This window comes from Leucopleurus acutus (assembly GCF_964270905.1).
Source record: "Leucopleurus acutus genome assembly, chromosome: 3".
Classification (NCBI taxonomy): domain Eukaryota; kingdom Metazoa; phylum Chordata; class Mammalia; order Artiodactyla; family Delphinidae; genus Leucopleurus; species Leucopleurus acutus.
The window spans coordinates 59,334,078-59,354,155 of record NC_139145.1 but is presented as its reverse complement, the minus strand read 5'-3'; the positions used below and the strand labels follow the sequence as shown (position 1 = coordinate 59,354,155).

The 20,078-nt window shown below is 48.6% G+C and overlaps 1 protein-coding gene across 2 annotated transcripts in view; it reads left to right on the top strand.

The window, feature by feature from the left end:
- Nucleotides 1-10,646: 10,646 nt before the first annotated feature.
- Nucleotides 10,647-20,078, top strand: part of CYSTM1 (cysteine rich transmembrane module containing 1) — a 66,309-nt gene continuing 56,877 nt past the window's right edge. For both annotated transcript variants that reach the window (XM_082836890.1, XM_082836891.1), the window contains exon 1: nucleotides 10,647-10,778. The gene's annotated coding sequence lies outside the window, so the exon portion shown is untranslated. The remainder of the gene's footprint in view (nucleotides 10,779-20,078) is intronic.

Below are 20,078 nucleotides of genomic sequence, written 5' to 3'. Positions count from 1 at the left end.
AGGGGAGGCCATTCCAGAAAAAGGTCAATGCGGGAACAAAGACCCAGAACAGGAAGGAGTTTGGTAATCTTGGGGCCAGTCTGAAGGCCAGTGTGACTAAGTGAAATGGGTAGGGCAGAGAGGGGTACGAGACAGGGTGGAGAGTTGGGCGGAAGCCAGATCACGTACGACCTTATCAGCCCCAATAAAGGTGTGGAATTTGAAATGAATAAAATGCAAATCCCTCATGGGTCTAGTGGAGCAGAAACACATAAGCAAATAAAGGCAAATACAGGGTCATGGGTGATATTTTGGGGACGTGTACAGTGAAAGAGGAGGGAGTAGTCAGCGCTACCTGGGAACATCTGGGAAGGCTTCCCAGAGGAGGTGACGTTTCAGCCAAGATTTGAAGGAAGAGTAGAAGAGGAGAAAGGGTATTCCAGTGGAGGGTGCTGTGTCTAGAGTAGCCCAGAGGTGAGCAGCTCCATGGAACATTCAAAGACCTAAGCATAACATAGGTCTTGTTGGAGTTTTGCCTCTAGGGGAGTGGCAGGAGATCTGAGGTTGAAGGGAAAGGCTTTTAAATGCCTCATCAAGGACTTCCCTGCCGGTCCATTGGTTAAGACTCTGAATTTCCACTGCAGGGGGCAAGAGTTCGATCCCTGGTCAGGGAACTGAGATCCCACATGCCGTGAGGTGCGGCCAAAATACGTAAATAAACGCCTCATCAGACTTGATCCTGCAGGGGATGGGAAACCCCTAGAGAATTTTAAGTAAGAGAGTATTAGGGCCAAGTTTATATTTCAGATCAAGACCTCCAGATTGGGCACATGGAGAGCAAGACTGCTGGTTCTGGTGTGAAATCACGGGGAAGGCCTGAACAAGGACCGGTGGGGCAAGGAGAAGGGCCAAACTCTGCTACGAGGTAATCAGGGCTATCCTGAACTCAGGGAAGTTCAGGTCTCTGGCTTGAAGGCCTGGCTTCCCTGCTGGACGGTGGTCCAGTTAAGCCAGACACACGAGGAGAGACAGGTTGAGGAAAACATCTACAGAGTTTGAGGTACCAGAGAGCCATAAATGCTAACTTTTATGGGCTCTGCTCCCTCAGAGGGCTTGTTACTTGAAGATTCCTAGGCCCTTGCTCCAGTGATTTGGAAGCAGTGGGTCTAGGATGGAGCCCAGGAAACTTCATGTGTACACAGTACCCCTCCCACTCTGAGGCAGGTGACCTCCACACCTACAGAGCTGTCAGTGTGGCCTCTCCAGGGAGGGGCCTGGAGCAGGAGGTGGACGACAGGCACACTCTCATCTGGACTGTGGCCAAAGCAGCCAGAAATTCAGGCAAAGGTGGTGTCCAAAATAAGGCTCTAGGGGTAGTGGGTGCAAAGGTCTCCCCTGCTGCAGCTAAAGAGTTGCACTAGAGAGAAACAACAAGGTTCTACTGTATAGCACAGGGGACTGTATTCAATATCCTATGATAAGCCATAATGGAAAAGAATATGAAAAAGAATATATATATGTATAACTGAGTCACTTTGCTGTAGAGCAGAAATTAAACACAATATTAGAAATCAACTATACTTCAATAAAATTTTAAAAAAAAAAAAGAATTGCACTAGAGTGGCCCTGGTCATCATGTGTAACTCCTGATCACCTGACCAAGGAGCCACAGAAATTAGTGGTAGGGCCAAGATGAAGCAGATACCTTTTAACTTGTTCCCTCTCCGAGGGTGTGGATGGAGGGTAGCCATGGTGAGGATACATGGAGGCTTCGGTGACCTGGAGATGTGCTCTGTGCAAAGAGAGCAGCTTTTGTGCGCATCAGTTTACCCTTGCGACATCTCTATGTGCCTGGGCCTATTATTATTTCCACTTAACAGATGAGAAAACTGAGGCCCAAAAACATTTAGTAAAATGTTCTGGGCTCCAAGATGAGTATGTAGGGGAACTGGGGCTGGAATGCAGGTCTCTGGACACTCCTAATCATAGCATTACCCTGCCTCCCTGAGTGGGAGAAGTCACTTCACCTCTTAAGTCAGGGGTCCCCAAACCCAGGGCCATGGACCAGTTTCAGTCCGTGGCCTGTTAGGAACTGGGCCACACAGCAGGAGGTGAGTGGTAGACGAGCAAGCGAAGCTTCATCTGTATTTACAGCTGCTCCCCATGGCTCACATTACTGCCTGAGCTCCGCCTCCTGTCAGCATTATGGTGAGTTGTATAATTATTTCATTATATATTACAATGTAATAATAATAGAAATAAAGTGCACAATAAATATAATGTGCTTGAATCATCCCGAAGCCATCCCCCCCACCCCACCCCACCCCCGGTCCATGGAAGAATTGTCTTCCATGAAACCAGTCCCTGGTGCCAAAAAGGTTGGGGACCACTGTCTTAAATGATTGTCCAAGCAAGGGATGAGGGAGAGTACACGTTTTCCTTGTCCTATCCCTTTCAGAAAGTGTCTAAGTCCTTACCATGTGTGTTTTCCAAAGGAAAGGCTCCCAGGGCCCAGAGGAGCTAGGATTTAGAGCCTCGTGGTACAAACCGACTTGTAGGGTCCCAGCCAGGAACAATTGCCCATCTTCTAAGAATCTCACAGCAGTGCCACATGCCTCAGCTTTATCCAAGCAACAGAAGGAGGTGGTGGAGGCGGCGGTGGCAGCAGCAGCCTCAGCAGCAGCAGCAAATCTGTCCCCAGTGCACGACAGCATTGTTTTGCTGTGATGGAATACACATGGCATATGTCTGCAAAGTTACTATCTTGAGAGCGGGTAGAAAGGGGATTTTTCATGTGCCAGATTTCACTTTCCTTTCTGAAACAATTCCTGTAGTAAACAGAGGTTTTCTGATCTTGCTAAGATCCAGAAGATGGGAATTCCTTTACACATTTTAAGTAAAACTATTGTCTTGTAGAGTTTCAGTCTATTGATGGTGCAAATGTTTTTTTTGTGGTACATGGGTCTCTCACTGCTGAGACCTCTCCCGTTGCGGAGCACAGGCTCCGGACGCGCAGGGTCAGCGGCCATGGCTCACGGGCCCAGCCGCCCCGCAGCATGTGGGATCCTCCCAACCGGGGAACGAACCCGTGTCCCCTGCATCGGCAGGCAGACTCTCAACCACTGCGCCACCAGGGAAGCCCGGTGCAAATGTTTTCTAAACGTGGAAGCTCTCCTGTGCCCCCTCCCTCCCTCCAAAGGCCAGGACAGGAAGAGGCACTGCCACCTATAGGCAACCAACTCTGTTCCAGTCTCAGACCACCCCAGTGATGAGACCACCGCCCGTCCTGTGGCTGCCATCCCCTGGCAAACGGAGTGGGTAAGAGGAAAGGCTTGCTGAGCGTGGGAGGCCTGGGGCGGAGGGGGAGAGGCAAGGAAGGGCCAGGAGGCGAGCAGAATGTGACTTTTAGGAGGAGAATTATTTTGAACTACATCTTGTGTGCTGACAGCATAGTGATCATTATTAGGACCTCAGATGCAACACGAAGCCCGCCCTGAAGTTAAATTTTCCCTTTCCGATAAGCATGGCCTATCAACCCAGCCTAAGATAGCTCAATGCAACCTTCTCCAAGGTAGGGGGTTGAAATGCTCCAGCTGCTCCCTCAGTTACCTTTCATTAAGGACTTTGCCTTATTGGTAAACAGGGGCACCTGTTTGCCTTAGCCTTATCAAATCAACCTGACACCTACTTCGTGCAAGAACCAGAGTTGTATTTGCATTTTTCTACCCACATTTAGTTTTGGGGGGTGCTGTTTCATGGAGGGGCAGACCTGTGGCCTGAATGATGCTCAGACAGATTTTGATTGGCTTTCACAGTGTTTTTAAAATTGGTTTTCACATCAAAATCCTGTTTGCCGGCTTCTCTTGAAAAAATCAGAAAACTTGGCCGCACTGGGCCACATTCCCCTGGGCCAAGTGGCCAGATAGTGGCTCCCTTTGCACAGAGTTTGCTCTGCAGTTTGCCATAACCCCACCACTCCCCATCATCCCCCTTCCACACCCTAAGAAAAGGTACAAGTTGAAAGGCAGATATGGAGAAACGAGTTTCAGTCTTGGCCCACCCCTTACCTCCTAGGGCCCCTTGAACAGGTGTCTACCTCTCTCTGAAGCCTGTTTTTAATCCCTAGGAAGAAGAGAATAATGAGATAATGCATGCAGAGCACTGGCCAGAAGCCTCGCCTTAGAGGAAGCACTCACTGAGAATTTGCCCTGTATGTTTATTGGTGATTATGACTAATTCCTGTCAATGACGCAGGTGAGACCCAACACTGTATACAAATGGACACACCTACTGAAATGTAAGTTTGATATAAGCAAGGATTTTGAAAATCTGTTTTGCTTATTCCTACATCTCTAGAGCTTAGTACAGTCCCTGGCACATTGTTGGCGGTTGGCACTTAGTAAATGTGCTGACTGAATATGTGGATTTAATGTTTCCCTGAGTTCTTATTCTTCATATGTCATGTGCTAAATCATCATTAGTCCATTGTATAAATACAAATGCAAATGGACATATGGGCTGAGTATTTCAAATTTATATGGGCTGATTTTTTTTTCTTATTTTCAAAATATCAAAAGGTAGGGAGATTCTTAAGAGTTGATGGGAACTTCATACTCAGTTAAGTCACAGCCTAGGAGAAAAATGTGTTTTCCTCCAGGGCTGGGTTTCTAAGATCATTATCCGAATGCCAGGCCACTTCAGGAATCAGTGCTTCAAAAAGTCACAATTAAAATTGCACGGCTTTATGTGATGCCTCTTGAGAACTCAAGGTGCTGTAGAAACACATTTAAAGCATGAAGTGCTCCCTGAAGCACTTTCTTCAGAAGTAATACTTCCAGAGAGGAAAGTACACTTAGGTAAAACCAATGGTGAGTTCTATGCCATGATCTCAGCAAGACAACCTCTGAGTGCTGGAGTTTGCACCCCAGTGGATGCAACTTTCCTGGAAATATGGAAGGTGAGTTGGCTCCCAAGTGGATTCAAAGCTATCCTACTGGAATAATATTGGAATATTATGTTACATGTGCCTACAGGACTCTTCAATAAGCTTGTGGTTTTGGTATCGGTGGCCTGTAGGGGTCAGCTGTGTTTTTTGTTTGCTAGGCATCCGCTCTTCCTATTGCTGGTAACTAAGCTTCTATTTTCCTGGGGAAGCTGTTCCTTCCAAATTTTAAACTGTGGGGTTTGGGGGGGTGGGCTAACCTTACTCCCAGGCTCCAGAGGACAGCATGGAACTAGCCAAGATGTCACATCCTCTGGCTGCAACCACACATTCAGAGAAAAGCAAGTTACCCAAAGCCGACGCAAACAGTCAGACTCCAGTCTGGAGCTTTTCTTAGTACTGTTGGGAAAGAGAAAGCCTTTTTTCTGCTGGGAACTTTTTGCTATGAGAATGTAATTCTGACACTCGCAGAGGGACTGCCTGAGAATGCAGAGAAGAGAGCTGAGAGATCAAGAGAGGAGACTCCTGGTGATACTGTTTGAGTGCCCGGATCTGGCTATGCCTGAAGTTCAGATTTGCCTCTGGACTCCTGGTTTCAAGAGCCAATAAATTCTCTCTCCCTCTTTCTTAAACTGATTCGAACAGCATTTTAGTCACTTGCAATGGAGACACTCCTGACTAGCAAATTGGAATTCGAAAATGTAAATCAGAAAAAGAGGCATAAAACTGTGAGACTCATTGCTCTGGTAAAACCCAAAACCTTAAACCATGACCAGAAGCAAACTCATGCCTCTCTCTACTTCACATGAACCTCAAATGCCATTAGAACCAGGCAGAGCAGTGAGCTAGTGAACAGCAGAAGTGAAATTTTCTTCTCCTTTCTTTAACATTCTCACACACAAAAAGAATCTGGTCGTTCTTTTCTGGGTTTTGTGCATGTGCTGTCCACACTCACTGGCTTTTCTTTCACATGTGTTCATTTGTCTGCTTCCATGGGCGGAAGATATTGAAATAAGCCAGAGGCCAAGTCTTAGTGGATTTCTCCAGTGCTTTAAAACTCTGTTCTTAGGGGAATTCCACAGTGTTTGCCATTGAGCCTGAGAGCTCCAGAAAGTCATTGTTTGACTTGTGCAGCATGTAGAGATGTTCATTTAACAGGGTTACTGAGCGCCTCTGCCTGCCAGGCTCTGACCACCACACACGTGTGAGCAAGGGGGCACAGTATTTCTCTTTTTCAGGAGGGGTGGTTTCTAGTACTTCGTCAGCCCTTCCTTACCCTTTGGGGCTGCACCTTTGCCCCTACTCTCCCTTCTGACCAGGTTGAATTCTGCTGCTAAATGATTCTTTACAAAACACTGCATCCCATTCCCATTTCCCATTCTGAGGAGCTTCAGTGGTTTCCTATACTTTTTGTATTAAATCGATACTCTTCTCAGGCCTTAATAAAACTAATACTAATAATAAAGAGAAGTGAATAGTTTGGAGCACTTACTGTGTGCCAAGTGCCACATTTAGGTTTCATATGCATTATCTTAGTTAATCCTCAAAATAACACTATAGATACACTGGGGGTGGGGATGAGGGTGGGAAATAAAAACACTGTAAAGTAGATAACAGTGTTATCCCTATTTTTTTCCAGATAAGGAAGCTAACGCACAGAGAGGTTAAATAACTTACTCAAGGTCATGTGGCCAATAAGTGATGGAGTTCGACCCTGTCACTCTGGCTCCAAACCCCATGTTTCTACCAGAAGATTTTGCTATCTCAGAAGCTCCTCTACAATCTGCTGTGTCTCTACCTTATTTCTCACAACTGTCCAATTTCCACAGTCCACTTAGGCTGATCTTATGGCTATGCCCACCATCTTCTAGTGTTATTGCCCTTGCTTATTTGTTCATTCATTCATTCAGCAAATATTTACTGAGCCCCTGTCTCAGGTGTTCATGTTGTCCAGATGATATAACCAAGAATGCTCTCTTCTCTCACCACTTCTCCAAATCCTCCAAATTTCAGGCTTTGTTCCAGACCCTTTCTTTTATACATCCCACTTCAGCCAATGCAGCTGGCATGGCATCCCTCTCCATGAATGCTGAGGGCAGAGAAGGGCATGACATAGTTTAGCACTCAATTTCACAGGGGCTTTGTGACCTCTCATGCTGTCTCACTGTCCTATCAGGAGTGTGATGTCTGGAGGACCGAGTCAGAGAACTTGCTCCTTTCATATCCATCACAGTGTGGAGTGTAGATTAGGCATCCAAGAAACATTCTTTCACCCAATTGGTGACTGAACAAATGGGGTCCAATGAAAATACAACGATTTTTTTTTGTGTGTGGTACGCGGGCCTCTCACTGTTGTGGCCTCTCCCGTTGAGGAGCACAAGCTGCGGACACGCAGGCTCAGCGGCCATGGCTCACAGGCCCAGCCGCTCCGCGGCATGTGGGATCTTCCCGGACCGGGGCACGAACCTGTGTCCCCTGCATCGGCAGGTGGACTCTCAACCACTGCGCCACCAGGGAAGTCCACAACGATTTTTTAAAAAATTAATTTATTTATATTTTTGGCTGCGTTGGGTCTTCGTTGCTGCGCTCAGTCTTTCTCTAGTTGCGGTGAGCTGGGGCTCCTCTTCATTGCAGTGCGCGGGCTTCTTCTTGAAGTGGCTTCTCTTGTTGTGGAGCATGGGCTCTAGGCGCGCGGGCTTCAGTAGGGTGGCACTTGGGCTCAGTAGTTGTGGCTCACGGGCTCTAGAGCACAGGCTCAGTAGTTGTGGCGCACGGGATTAGCTGCTCTGCGGCATGTGGGATCTTCCTGGACCAGGGCTTGAACTCATGTTCCCTGCATTGGCAGGCAGATTCTTAACCACTGTGCCACCAGGCAAGCCCTACAATGATTTTTTAAATGGCCTTCTGAAAAACTGTGAATCTGGGTTCTTCCTTTGACCTAGAATTCACCTCAAGTTGATGACAGTCTCCTGAGGTAGGTATTATACCCATTTTACAGATAAGACTGAGGCTCAAGGAAGGTGGGTAACTTGTCTGATTTCACAAAATGAATAAACCTCAGAGCACAGTTTCCCAACCCTTGCATCATGCTGCCTCCACAATCCTTGGATGTTTCTCCTGAGTTCACAAATGTTGAAAATCCATTGCAGTTCCAGCGGCTAATGGACTTTCACAAAAAATATGCTTCGTCAGGACCTTCCACACAGACATTTTTATTTCTGGGAATGGAAACTTGTGAAGAAACTCCAGTGACTTCTACATCTGGCTGGCTGCTTACTCCTGGGACTTGAGGTCAAATCCTAGAAAAGAGTCATGTGGGATGTGCTCCCTGGCCATGTCTCTGGTTCTTGGATGCTGCCAAGTAACATTCCTTGAGTTTGTACTCATCTGATAGCACTCCTTCCTCAAGGGGGTGGTGGGGATGGGGGTGGGAAACGTTCTATTTTTTCCTTTGGTGGTTATGCCCTGTCACACCCAAGCAGCTCAGTAAAAGGGGAGTGGCCAAGGACCTTACTGAAAACACCGTTCTTTCATCTCTTCTCCCCCAGCATGACCCCATATGTCCCAGCTGCCCTCTCCAGCCTCGCTCCCTTGCAGGGGCAGTTATCTCCGCCTTGGCCCTCACCCTCACCTTGCCCTGCCCACAGTAGAGCCTCAGAGGCCCTGTGCTTTCCCCTCGGGCCTACATCAGGTTCTTCTCACCTGCTCCTCCTTCTCTGCAGTCCTCACTTTTGCAGCCTCTCAGCCTCCCTTCCCTTAATGCTATTAGTACACGTTTCCATTCAGCAGCCTCTCCCCAAACCACTGCTCCTTCTCCTTTCTCTAGATCCCTTCTCCATTCTCTCTGCTCCTAGCACTTCTCCCCTCCACTGCCTCCCTCAAACCTCATTCTAGCCCAACTCTTCCCCAACCTGTCCCTAACCTGCAGTTGGAGTTCCCCTCCTCAGATCTGCCACCCCAGGTGTGGCTGCCCCTGCCCTGCTCCCACCATCTTCCTGCCTCCGAATCTCTGCCCTTTGGGACCTGGGCTCATGTTTTAAATCTCTTCTCTCCTATTAGTACACCTCTGACTGGAGTCATGACTCTACTTCATCTTTCACAGCTGTCTCTTATTCCCGTTTGTATGCTAGTTTCTTTTTTTTTTTAAAGATTTTTTTTTGATGTGGACCATTTTTAAAGTCTTTATTGAATTTGTTACAATATTGCTTCTGTTTTATGTTTTGGTTTTTTGGCCACGAGGCCTGTGGGATCATTGTTCCCTGACCAGGGCTCAAACCCGCATCCCCTGCATTGGAAGGCGAAGTCTCAACCACTGGACTGCCAGAGAAGTCCCGCTAGTTTCTTTTTTTTTTTTTTTTTTTTTTTTTTGCAGTACGCGGGCGTCTCACCGTTGTGGCCTCTCCCGTTGCGGAGCACAGGCTCCGGACGCGCAGGCTCTGCGGCCATGGCTCACGGGCCCAGCCGCTCCGCGGCATGTGGGATCTTCCCGGACCGGGGCACGAACCCGCGTCCCCTGCATCGGCGGGCGGACTCTCAACCACTAAGCCACCGGGGAAGCCCCAAGTTTCTTTTTTAAATAAATGTATAAAAATAAAGAAGTGTCACTTAAAATGAAACTATTAAGTAAACAGCACAGGTGGGACTTGGATATGAGGTACACCACCGATAAACTGATCTTCAAGAATCATGCCTCAAGCAGCCTGGAATTGCTCATTGCACACATTCTAGTGTGCTCACTAGAAGTTATTTATAAAATAACTCTTTGGTTTAAAATCCCACAGGCTGAGAGGGAAGGACGACATACATGAAACCTCCATAGTGGTGCAGGGACTAGAAGAGTAAAACTTAAATGGAACTCAGAAAGTGAAGGGACGAAACAAGCAGTGGCTTTCAAACCAGGACCTCCATGGAGTGTTAGATTTTCATTTTGAAGCTGATGGTCTATGTCTAGCAACTGGAAAGTCATAGAGGTGCAGGCATACGATTATAGTGAGCAAGGGGAGGAAATTGAGAAAATCGATAGCTAATCTGAAAAACAAAAAAGCTTTTCAAGTAGGACGTCCAGGCTTGTTCTAGGCTTTGCTCTGGGAGTGTTTCAGTGCTTTCTCTTTCTGTTGGAATAGAAGGAGGCCTTCAGGACAGGAGGTCTGGGCCTGGGCTACAGCCCGTCTCCTCCCCTCTCCTGAATGAATGAAGTCTTACTACTTTCTCCAGCAAAGGCTGCACTACTTGTTGAGAGCCTTATGGGGACGGTTGCCAAAGAGCAATCCAGTTATCAGCCTCAGCCCCAGCCCTCTCAGGTACAGTTCGCGGAGCAAACCCTCGAACCTAGTTGGGTCTAGACCCAGAAGACACGGAGAGGAGCAGCCCACAAGCGAACCTGCGTGCCACGCACTGAACCGGGTATGGTGGGGACACAGGCCCTGCCAGCCAGGCACTTGCACTGGCGGCGAGGGGATAACGTCTGGAGTCTCGGAGCACTGATCGAACTTGAGGGGAGTGCCTGTTGGAGTCTCAGGTATCCATCCGAACTCGGAGGCCTGAGCAGCCAGGCCAGAGACGGACCTCGAGGCTCCGCGTCGTCAACAGCCCGGGAGCGCTCCAGGAGGCGCTTCCAGGACCAGCTGCAAGGAACTGGGCTCTTGCTATGACACCGCCCACCGCCTCGCCCCGCCCCGTGCGGGTTGCCAAGGTGATCAGGTGACTCTGAGCTCGCGGCGCTCGGGCCGGTTGTGACGTCAGGCGCGCCCAGGCTCCTCACTCGCTCCTTGGCAGGTGCGGCGCGACTTGTGCGGTCTTGTCTGATCCCAGCGGCTCCGGGCCGAACCAGTGCCTAGCAGGTTCGAAGAGAAGAGAGGTAAGGTGCGGCGGAGCCGGACCCGGCCAAGATGGGACCAGGGAGGGGGTGAGGCGCGGGCAGGGCCCTTCCGGGGTTTTGCGCACCCCCGAGCTCCCCAGAGGGCGCCGGAAGAGCGAAGGGCCCCGGGGCGGGATGGGCCGGCTCCGGCCGAGGAGCGCGCACGGGCTGGGAGAGAGGCCGGGAGCTGGGGAGCGGTTGCAGCCGGCCCGATGCCCACCCCGGCTCATCGCGGCTGCTCCTCCGGGTCCCGTCGCAGCGCCGCTGGCGGAGGCTGGGAAGATCCAGCGCCGCCCGCCCGGCCTCTGGGCAGTGGACTAAGGGGCTCCGCGTTGCGAGAAGTCGGCTGACTGAGAGCTGGGCTCGCCACACCCGGTCTCGGGAGACGTCTGCGGGAGGCTTCTGCATCTCTTCGCCTTGGGCTGCGATTTCTAGGGCGCTGCCGGGGATCCACTCCGTGCTCTGAGCCGGGCCTGCTGGGGGCGGGAGAGCGCTCGGGAGCCCCTCGGGTGGGAGCAGGGGCCGGGGGTGTTCAGGAAAGGTGTTGCGGGGGAAAAGGAATCTTCACTATTGAGAACGGTGTCTAGGGATCCGAATAGACCTGTTGGAGGAAGTGAAATCTGAGCGGAGCCCTGAGGGGGGCGGCTAATCTCCGGCAGCTGTGGGCATTGGACGAGTAGAGGGAGGGAAAGGGGACCTCTGGAGAAGGAGACCTTGAGCCTCGCGCTGGAGGTAAGGGAAAGACGATTCGGCGACTTACTGGACCGAGTGCTAGGGCGGTTTTGGGGGCGGAGGGGAAGTTTGGAGATTTAGGTTAGGGCCGGTTGGGAAAAACTCTTTGAGCGCTCAGCTGAGGGTTTGTGTACTGTGGGGAGCCATTGAAGCGTCGGCTGGGTTGGGGTAGGGGAACACTGGGATGGGGAGACACCGAGGAGGCAGTTGTGACAGCCTGGAAAAGAGGTGACAACGCCTAGAACTCTGGTCCGTTGGGATTCTGTGAACCCTGCTTCTGAAATCTTTGTATCAGACAAGGATGTGGGAGCAGGCAGCCAGGTGCCAATTACCCCGGCCATTGTTAGCAGATTTTTAAAAAATTCCTTCCTATGCGGGAAAGGAAGCACGCAGCTGCGGCTCATTTTCTCTTCTCATTTGGCCGGGTGAGTTAATGACTCTCTGAGGGCTTTGCTACCCTTGATATGCACTGAGGTTGTATTGTCCACAGCACTTACCCTTTAGAAATTTCAGAGTGTTCTACAAACACCTCTTATCCCCAGGGTGAAACCCAACCCTGAGCGACTGGTAGATTTAATGGCAGAGAAGTTATTGAAGGATAATCAGTGCCCCAAACATGAATGGGGGCATTGGGGAAGCTGAAAGGAGTCCCCTGCTCTTTGTTAATTGTAGAACAGAGTTCCCCTTTCCTACCTGCTACCCTCAGTTTGTGGGCTTCTTAGGTAAGGCTGCTTAAGTATTAATTGGCCATTTTGTCTTAAATTCTTGAGAAATAGGAAGAAGATATTTTGATTTTTGAAGAGGAATGATTTGGTGATATATGGGTTTTTTTCCAGCTCTGAAATTTACTGATCCCGTGAACAACAACAAAAAGCACACAGTTGTCCTTTTTAGATTGAACCTTTCACAAACTTCTGTTTTCTGGGAGGAAGTGAAATAGCTGAAACTTCTCACCAATTTGTTTTGTATTTGTTTGACTCCAGAAAACAGAATTGGACTCCAGGAATCCTGTACAGTAAAAGGCAGTTGAGGGGAATTGCTGAGAACTTGGCAAGGTGGCTGCAGCTGGTTTATGCATTAAACGGAGAAACCAGCACAGCACTCAAGGGAGGACAAATCCAGAGTGCTGGCAGCTGGGGAGAGCGAGCTTCCCAGTCAGATCAGCCACATCATTCTCTGTAAAACATGTCTTAAGACAGGTCATTTGAGCATTGAGCAATGTGTGTTTACCACATATTTCTACTTACCTGAAGAGTACCCCCCCCCCCGTGTACCTATTCATTGGCTGGGCTTGTTACGAAAGAGCTTTTTACAGGGCTCTCCAGAAGCCCCATAATATTAAGAATCGCTGGAAGTTAGATTTCTGGGCCACATTTTTAAAAAACTGTTAACCATTTTCTAAATGGTCTTTGGAATTATTTGGAACGGCCAACTAATCATGCTTCCTTTGGAAACAGTCCGCTCCCCCTCCCCCAGACACTGTAACTATGTGCTGTCAGGGCGGTTAAGTAGGCCGAGAGTTTTGGGAAATTTTCTGCTTTCATTCACCCTGGCTGCCCCCACAAATGTTCCCACTGGTAGAGAATTTAAGACTTCAATGTTAGGAAAGAAAGATAGTGTTTCCCTCAACACAAGCAATGATAAACACCAGGCCTGGCTGTTCTGTTGAAGAACAGAAATACCCTCCCTTAAGGGGAACTGGGCCCAGGTGGGAACCAGGGCTAGGGTATGAGCCAGAGACCCCCACGGAGCGTTCTAGGCCTGCACCTTTGTCACCCAGGGGCAGGCCCTCCTTTCTTGGCTGGAAGCAGTCCTCAACCTTGAAACGGGGTAATGGACCGCAGCACACCATAGCAGGTCCTCTGCACAGCAAGGCCTCCTAAGGGTTTGTAATGCAGAGACTCTGCCTGGGCAGTGGAGCACAGACTGCTTATGGCCAACTTTTCAGCAGAAAGCTCTACACTGCCCTCATGGAAGCCAAATCTCTTTTGAAGCACAGTAGTCAATTCCTGGATCCGTCAGCCCTTCCTCACCAAGAACATTCTGTGTCCTGGTGGCCAAGATAATGATTTCTGTCCTGGTTGGTGTAACTCGGACCTCAACTCCAGAGTACCCATCTTCAGCCAGCTCCCTAGTGAGAAACTCGTTCAGTTCAGCTTTCAATATGCCGTCAGTGACAAACTTCCTCTTCTTGGAAATCTGCACGGCCATCTTGCCACTGCACTCTGCCGAAAGGAAAGGCTTCACAGAGGGTCCCCCCCCATAAATTTATTTATTTATTTATTTATGGCTCTGTTGGGTCTTTGTTGCTGCGCGTGGGCTTGCTCTAGTTGTGGAGAGCGGGGTGGGGGGGGCGTTACTCTTCGTTGTGGTGCGTGGGCTTCTCATTGTGGTAGCTTCTCTTGTTGCGGAGCACGGGCTCTAGGCGCGCGGGCTCAGTAGTTGTGACTCACAGGCTCTGGAGCACAGGCTCAGTAGTTGTGGCGCGTGGGCTTAGTTTCTCCACGGCATGTGGGATTTTCCCCGCCCAGGGCTCGAACCCGTGTCCCCTGCATTGACAGGCGGATTCTTAACCACTGCACCACCAGGAAAGTCCTTCACAGAGGTTCTGAAGGAATATTAATGGGAGGCTTTTATGATATTTGAGCTCCTCTAAAGCAGAATATTTTAATTTTTGGATGATTGATATTTTTTTGAGATGCAGTGAAATAAAAAAAGAGGTGAACATTTAAATTTTTTTGGTAAAAGCCTCATTCAGCACCCTAAGGCTTTTTTGTTTTTGTTTCCGGGTGTATTTGGGCTTGGTTACCAATAAGCCAATAATCAGATCTGGAGACTTGAGGGTAAGTGCATGTTTGCATTTCATATGTAAATAAGTTCAGACTGTTTCACACTTTATCCAGCTGGTTTAGAGTGCCTGGAGTAAACCTTGCAGCTTCTTGGGTTTTGGACCCTACATCCTTTCAACCCTAAAGGAGTTATTTACTAAGCATTTCAGAGACTGAAGTGGGCAATAATGCTCACTAAATTGAATGAGGAGTGAAATAATCATCTTTTAAAATTTCATTCTCCTGAGTCACTCTGCCAGTCCTCCATCAGATAGAGATTCAAGTGCTTGCTGACGTGCCCAGGGAACTACAGAACTACAACATCCGTCTCTCGGACTTGTGACATTTGTTGTCTAGGCATAGTTCTCACAGGGAAGTTCTGACAGGAGAGGCTTCCTGTTTTTCTCAGGCTGAATTGAGTGCTGTGTTCTAGGCCTCCAAGCTCCTCACGCTTGACCAGCCCTACTAATTGGCTTGGCTGTACAATGGGAGTCAGCAATTAAAACACAGCAGTTTAAAAGCAAGGGGATTGGGCATGAGTTGACCCTCCAGGCTCTGGCCAAAAAGGTTCACACCATTTTGGGCACTATATACAAAGGGCTCTTCAAAAGGCAGTGAGCTTAGAATGACTTCTTTTGTAGTTTTTAGGAGACGTATGTGGAATATTAGTACTGATTTAGGCCTCAAAACCAGAGCTAGGAAACTGGATGGGCCCTCAGTTCTAAAGCAAGGGAGGGAGTTCCCTGGTGGCGCAGTGGTTAAGAATCTGCCTGCCAATGCAGGGGACATGGGTTTGATCCCTGGGCCGGGAAGATCCCACATGGTGCGGAACATCTAAGGCCATGCACCACAACTACTGAGCCCGCGCGCCTAGTCCTGTGCTCTGTAACAAGAGAAGCCACCACAATGAGAAGCCTGTGTACCACAACGAAGAGTAGCTCCCCAGTCTCTGTAACTAGAGAAAGCCTGCACGCAGCAATTAAGACCCAACGCAGCCAAAAAAAAAAAAAAAAAAATTAAAAAAAAAGCAAGGGAGATAAATGGTTTGAATCCAGTGTCTGTGGGTAGCAAGTCTGGTATGGCTTTGTCAAAAACAAAGGATGGTTTATATTTTTCTGAACCTTTTGATTAAAGGCATACCTCGTTTCATTGTACTTTGATCTGTTGGGCCTTGCAGATACTGCGATTTTTACAGATAGAAGTTTTGTGGCAACCCTGTGTCTGTCGGCGTCATTTTTCCAACAGCACTTGTTCACTTTGTTTCTCTGTGTCACATTTTGGTAATTCTCGCAATACTTCAAACCTCCATCAGCAAAAAAGATTACAACTTGCTGAAGGCTCAGAAGTTTGTTAGTATTTTTCAGTGATAAAGTATTTTCTTTTTAATATTTATTTTATTTATTTATTTGGTTGCGCCGGTTCTTAGCTACAGCATGCGTGTGGGATCTAGTTCCCTGACCAGGGATCCAACCCGTGCCCCCTGCGTTGGGAGCACGGAGTCTTAACCACTGGACCACCAGGGAAGTCCCACAGTGGTGAAGTATTTTTAAATTACGGTGTGTACATTATTTTTTTTTTTTTTTTTTTTTTTTTTTGCGGTACGCGGGCCTCTCACTGCTGTGGCCTCTCCCGTTGCGGAGCACAGGCTCCGGACGCGCAGGCTCAGCTGCCATGGCTCACGGGCCCAGCCGCTCCGCAGCACGTGGGATCTTCTCGGACCGGGGCACGAACCCACGTCCCCTGCATCGGCAGGCGGACTCTCAACCACTGCGCCACCAGGGAAGCCCCATTATTTTTTTAGACATAATGCTATTGTACCCTCAATAGACTACGGTATAGTGAAAACATAACTTTCATCTGCACTGAGAAACCAAAAAATTTGTGTGACTCTCTTTATCGTGAGATTCAGTTTATTGTGGTGATGTGTGTGAATGATTTAAGGGAGTCTTGGTAATCATGGTGAGGGGAGGGTTTGATCTACCTGAATTTACTCATTGGAGAGTAATGCCTTATTCACAGATGCCTTTCATCAGTTCTCTGATTTGTGTTAAAGAGTCATTAGTCTCAAGAGAATTGGCCCAGAAAATAAATCACGACTGAAATCTACCTGGCCTCCTGGCCAGTGTTCAAAGAAAGGCAGGGGTGGGGAACAATTGAATTGCAAAGGTATTTGGGAATAGGAAGACCTGGGAAGTGGTGCTAGACTTCTGCTCTCAGTACTTCACCCATCAGCTTTCAGTATTGGGACCTCGGGCAGGATCATTTGGGGACAGTATGTGTGAAGAGGGGGACTTCTATAGGAACGTGCCTATCTCGTGAGTCCTTGTCGTTAAACCTATACTTACTGCTTTCCTGCTGCCCGCTAGCTTCCCAGAGACCCCAGACCCCGTGTCCCCCCTTCCCCCACCCCCAGCCTTTCTTCCGCAGCACCCTCTCTAAAGGCTGGTGTGATTCATCAATCTCTGATCCAATTTCTGCGTCCTCTGGTTCTGCTGACTTTGCTGAACTAAATCTTGGTGATATTCGATGTGTGATGGTGGCAGAGCTCCAGCGAGGGGTAGTTGCGTTCTAAGGGCTTGGAGGTGGATGCTTCATCTGTTTCTCACGCTTAGTTTGTGTTCCACCTGCATGATTTTTGTCTTATCTCTTTGCCATCAGTACTATTATTTAACATTTTTCTTTAAATTATGCCATTTTTTAAAAAACTCTAAAAGTTATTTGAAAGGGAAACTCTGATTGGCTTAAATTGGAAACCACTATCACCTGCCACAAATAGAAAGCAAATATTAAAAAGCATAACTATTAAAATTAAGTTGTCTGTCCACATTCCCCAAATTGTTCCACATACTCCAGTTGGAAAAATACTGCCTTCATCCAAAGACATGACTCACTCTGTTAATTTTTTCAGGTGGCAGTAAACAGGTGGTAGGAATGGTTTGGGGGTAGGCAGGCCTTCAGAGAGGGCCCCTTGAATCCCATCTTCTGAAACTCTGCATGGCTATATGACACCAGGAAGACAGCAGAGTGAAAAACGTAGGAACTAAAAAGAAATACATGCAGTCAGTTGAAAACACTGGTGTTTTGACATGAGGTTTGCCAAAAGGAGGCCCAAGTGGTGGTGAGCCTGTATACTACTTTAAATTCTAGGCCCTCCACCAGGGATGTGACTTTATTGATGCTGTGTTCTGTTGTTCTTTCTGTGCAGGTGCGCTCTTGGAAAACTCAGGTTTTTGTTCAGGGTGGATGCAGTTTGTTTTCTTGTTTTTGTTTTTAATTCATCAATACTCCATACTACTTTGGGCCCCTTGTCTTCCATACATACAGTTGCTCTTGGTGGATGTTACTAATGACAGAACTCTGAAGTTATCATCTAGCATGTGTTTTTTCTAACCTTTTTGTCCATAATGCGTATTCCTTTAAAAAAATTCTATGAAAATGAAAGCGGGGGGAGTGAGCTGCCCTGGGATGTCTGGTCCTTAGGGTGCTCACATGGCAGGTGTGACTGGTACTTGCTGGTGTTCAGTGAAATTCACTCTTGTCCTTTAAAGCCGCCCTGCGGTGCTGACTGAGCTGCGGCTCCCGCAGAGGGTCGGTCAGGAGAGCGTGCTTTAATGGTGGAGCAAAGCCAGGGCTGGGCTGGTAGCCGGCAGGAACCAGGAGTGCTTAGTTAAATTGCCAGCACATGAAGCTGTAGGGGCCTTTTTCTAAGCCGTCAAGATTTCAGTTTTCCCACAAAGCCTAGTCTAATGCTCTGGGAGGGGGCAGGCAGAGCCTGTCTTTCAGGGGCCGTGCTGGTGAGGGACCTGGCCTGGGAAGTGGCCTTGTCAGGCTTGTTGGGAGGGATAGACTGTCCCTTTCTAGTGTGTCCTGTCAAGTTGGCAGGGAGCAGAGTTCCTCCCTTTACTCTCTCTCCCTGCTCTAACCTATTCTTTAATCTCCCCAACTCACTTTCTCTGTTAACAGCTTTCTTCCCTTTTTCTTTCCCTTCTGTTCACTGCTGCTTTTGCTTCCTACCCTCCCTCTTGCTGGGCTCATTTTCCCTCCATTGTCACTTTGAGGGCTGGCTGTTTGAAGCTCCAGAGTTACAATGCTCTCCTGTACATCCCATGACTAGATGTAATTCAGAGGTCCCCAGCTTTTTTTTCTGAGCAGGAGCAGCCTTCACTTCCCCATGGCTTTAAGATAGCAGCATCAGTGGGGTGCTGACCGGAGTTCCCGAGCTGAGGGGTGGGACGCAGCTGGTGGTTGGAGTTCCCAAGGGGGGAGTGGGCAGTGGGGGGGGTGGGCTTGCAGGCATTATGGGAGCTGTCAGACAAGGGGCTGAGTGAGGTCCACCTTTGGGGTGTCCTTCCAGAAGCTGAAGGCAGAAGGCTGTCCTACATTCAGGTAGTCCTCTGGCTTCTGCAGAGGACCATCCGTGACTAATAAAGGCTGGAGAAGGGGCCCTTGGTGAGGTTGGCCTGAAACCCATGGGACTGTTCACAGCTGTGGATCCTGCCCTGGTGCTGGGGCAAAACATGTTCTCAGTGGTAGCTGGATGGTTGTTGGAAGCATCTAGAAGTGTGGCTTTCCTGCTCAACGAGTGAAGAAATAGGTTATTTTCTCCTAAAAGCCATGGGGCAGACATTACCCAAAGATATCTTTCATTTTTTACTGTGTGTAGTCATCTCTCAGTAGTTCCAGGACCCCTTCATACCAAAATAATGTGGATGCTCAAGTCCCATAAATAAAATGGCATAGGGTTTGCATTTAGCCTACGCACATCCTCTGAATACTTTAAATCATCTCTAGATTACTTATTATTTTTTTTATAAATTTATTTTATTTATTTTTGGCTGTGTTGGGTCTTCGTTGCTTCGTGCGGGCTTTCTCTAGTTGTGGCGAGTAGGGGCTACTCTTTGTTGCGGTGGGCAGGCTTCTCGTTGCAGTGGCTTCTCTTGTTGCGGAGCACGGGCTCTAGGCGTGTGGGCTCAGTAGTTGTGGCTCACGGGCTCTAGAGCACAGGCACAGTAGTTGTGGCGCATGGGCTTAGTTGCTCCGTGGCATGTGGGATCTTCCCAGACCAAGGATTGAACCCGTGTCTCCTGCATTGGCAGGTGGATTCTTATCCACTATGCCACCAGGGAAGTCCCAATTATTTTATTTCTATTATCAGTGATACTGAAGGGGAAGAGGAAGGCAGCTAGAGTTCTTTCTCTCATATCCTCAGTACTGGGCTTGTCATGTAATAAGTACTTAATAATGTTGAATAAACAAATGATTAGGTTTGCCAATAGTATCTGACAAGCAAACGAATAAAATTACATGACTCTTATTAAAAGAGATAAAGGATAACTATAGAAAAAGAAGCTGCAGTGATCCTGAAAGTCTACTCTTAGTAAGGCTGTTTGTGAGCGTTATCTCTGACCAGAGTGTGAAGGTTGAGTAATCCGCATTTCCCTTTCTGCCTAACTCTCAGTGTGATCATTGCTTCCCGTTAGAAGCCTTCTCTGACTTCCCTGACCTACTGTCTCTACTTTTTAATTTTTATTTATTTATTTTTTGCGGTACGCGGGCCCTCTCACTGTTGTGGCCTCTCCCGTTGCGGAGCACAGGCTCTGGACACGCAGGCTCAGCGGCCATGGCTCACGGGCCCAGCTGCTCAGCGGCCATGGCTCACGGGCCCAGCCGCTCCGCGGCATGTGGGATCTTCCCGGACCGGGGCCCTGCATTGGCAGGCGGACTCTCAACCACTGCGCCA